Source organism: Corvus brachyrhynchos, unplaced genomic scaffold (genome assembly GCF_000691975.1).
Source record: "Corvus brachyrhynchos isolate BGI_N302 unplaced genomic scaffold, ASM69197v1 scaffold54, whole genome shotgun sequence".
Classification (NCBI taxonomy): Eukaryota; Metazoa; Chordata; class Aves; order Passeriformes; family Corvidae; genus Corvus; species Corvus brachyrhynchos.
Window position 1 is genome coordinate 2,363,208 of NW_008237902.1, and position 2,968 is coordinate 2,366,175.

The 2,968-nt window shown below is 46.5% G+C and overlaps 1 protein-coding gene across 1 annotated transcript in view; it reads left to right on the top strand.

Moving 5' to 3' along the window:
• The first annotated feature begins 36 nt into the window (after positions 1-36).
• Positions 37-2,968, top strand: part of VDAC1 (voltage dependent anion channel 1) — a 15,084-nt gene continuing 12,152 nt past the window's right edge. The window contains exon 1 of the mRNA XM_008632656.2: positions 37-2,968. This exon is cut by the window's right edge and continues 3,188 nt beyond it. The gene's annotated coding sequence lies outside the window, so the exon portion shown is untranslated.

Below are 2,968 nucleotides of genomic sequence, written 5' to 3' on the forward strand. Positions count from 1 at the left end.
GAGGCCGAGCTGGATGAACCGGGCGCTGGCCCCGTGACAGGAGCGGAAAGGTCACTGGGCCACGGCGGGCTCCCGGGGAGCGCTTCAGCAAGCGGGATCGTTCTGCTCCTTCCCGGGGAGCAAAGGTCGAAGGTGGCTGTACCTGTCCGGGTTTAGCACAGTCTTGGCTCTGACATCTCTTTCACTTCGCTCCTGCACACCCCCGGGATCCTTCTGCGGGTTGGCAAATTCTTTCTGATATGTATCAAAACCCCAAGCCTCAAGCCCAGCAGCCAGACCAATTTCTTCTTCCATTTTATTCTGCTTATTCTCAGAATGTAGCTTTTTACTTGTGTAAAATAATGTCCGTTTAAAAATCCCCATGTCTCTGCTTTTGCCTCCTGCACGGAGCACTGTGAGGCCACAGCAGCAGCTGCCTCCATTCTGCCTTGTCACAGCCCTTGCTGGGAACAACTCTTGCTGGAGGGGAAAAGTCTTTGAGTCATTCAGTCTTTAGGTATTTGCAAAAAGAAAAAAACGGTAACAAATTTTTCAGAAAATGACGTGGAGCTGACTCATCATCAGTGACCAACGCAGGATTGTGTCTCAGGAATATTTATAGCGATTCCAGCAGAAACAGATCCCAGCTTGTTTCTCAGATGGTTTAGTGAGAATAGACGTCTGTTGCAGTTTGTTTGGTTGGGTGCAGTGGTCGGTTGAATAATCACCTTTCTCATGGCATTTCACCTATGAAATTTTGTCAGAAATGGGCTTTTGCACCATTGCAATGACATTCTGGAATAATGCCTCCCTCAGCACTCTCCATCAAAGGATTGCACTGATTAACCTTTTCTTCCTGCCCACATTTTGGGTGTGTGTATGGGGTGTGAAAGTGTGGGGGACGTCACTGTTGGCTGCTGTGGCTGCAGGAGGGTGTCCCCAGCCCCAGCACTGTTGGGATGGAGGCAGGACACACAGCTCAGGCCCTTGTGGGCTTGGCCTCTGCTGCAGGTAGGCAAAAACCCATCCACTGGTGTGGCAGATGCTCCTCTTCTGTGTGAGATGTCACACTGTGCTGGAAGACAAGATGCCATTTTAATTACTCATCCCCATTGATCTGGTGCTGGGTGTTCCTGCAGTGGGGCCAGGAGTGAGGGACATGTCCCTTCCTGAGTGTGCTTGCCAGGGCATGTGCTGGCCTGGGCCCTGCCATGCTGGTGGCACGGGGTGGGACAGCAGCACTGCTCTTCTCCTCCTTCACGGGTATTTAACAGAAAAGGTTTAATTTAACATGTAGGGTCTGTGGTTCTGTGTCATTCCCATGCAGTTTAGTAACTACAGTAGCTACAGCAAGCAGCAACATCTCCCAAGTTTACTTAATTGGTACTTACGTGTGATAGTTTAATAGGGGGTTGCCATATGACACTGCAGTTCTTAATTTATACCTGTACAATTAAGAGCAGGCTGTCTCTTTCTTTAATTCTGTAGTTAGTATAGTCTAAATAATAATATTTACATTTGCTTTTAAGGGGTTTCTCTCCTCTATGCTCCTCTGTTCGTTGGGCTACAGAGGTACTGCATAAACCCTTCTTTAAATCTGCTCCATCATGCGTGCAGTTCCAGAGCAAAACTCCAGCAGGAAGGCTGGGATCTTGCAGTGTCACAGGGACGCTGCACGGCTTTATAATGCCTGCAACAAAAGAAATTGTGGACTCCCAGTCTTAAATTTTGAGTCATAATGCTGCACGGATTATATGATGTTGGCATAGTAGCAAGTTGGGACAAAAAGTGTTGTTAAGTGTTGTGTCTAATAATGCTGAGTATTTACAAGCCACATGCTTTTACTGGCTTCTCAAAAGCCTCATGGATGTGCCCAACTTGATGTTTGACCTCTGCGTGACTGCGCATGTATTTACGGGTAAGTGTATTCTTAAATCTCTGTACAATGAGGCTGCTGGACCTCATTTGAAGCAGACTGGGCATGACTTACAGGGATTTGGGATCTGGACCATAAAACCCAAAGTGTGGAGCTAGCACCATGCTCCCCTGGAAGCCTGGGATTTTGGACAGGGATGCTGGTGCCAAGTGGAGCTGGTGCCTCCAGCCAGCCATGGGACGCGGAGGGAGCTGGGCCCTGCTCTGTCTGAGAGCAAAGCCTCATCCTTTGTGGTGTATTGACACAAGAGACATTGGCTGGGAAATGACACTGCCCAGGCTGGGGGTCCAGAAAGGCACCTAAAAGCTGCTTCATTCCAAGGAATAATTTTTCCTTTAATGAAGGAGATAAATGAAAAATAAATTAATACTGTTTTTAACCTTGAGGCAGAAGACCCTCACGTGGGTTTTTCCCCATGCAGACTGTACCTTGTCTCATAACCCAATGCTATCTGTCCCTCCCAGCTGTTCCCAGCAGCTGTAATGTGTGCACCCTGCAAGTAGCATCTTTTCATGCTTGTGGAGACTGGAATGTTCAGAACTACTGGTACCATCAAGAAATGGTACATGAGTGCAAATTTATTGGGAAAGAATGTGGCTACATAAGAATAAATCCAACCTTTTTACTTTCTTAGCCTTGAATCTGATAGATTTCCATTGTCTTCATGGGAATTTTATTCTTACAATGGATTTTATTCTTATCTTAAATTTTTAGATTGTTCCTTTCCCCATGTAAATGTCATAAATTTGATAAATATGTGCAGGGAAACTTTAACCTAGGCATGCATGAAAGCTATCAAGCAGAGATGAATTTTCCTTTGGTTGCAGCCAATCCTTGTATCTGCCAAAACCTGTGGGTTTGCTACTTTTTGGACTGAGTTTGATTTAATTGCCCAGAACTGCACCATAGAGTGAAAACATTGCCATCTGTGACACTGGAAAATATTCAAATTTGCCCTGCTGTAATGAAATCTTCGGTGGGGCTGCCTCTTGCATCCTGCAGCACCAAAGGGAGCTCCCGTTTTTCTCCCTGTGGCAGCTATTAATGCGGTAT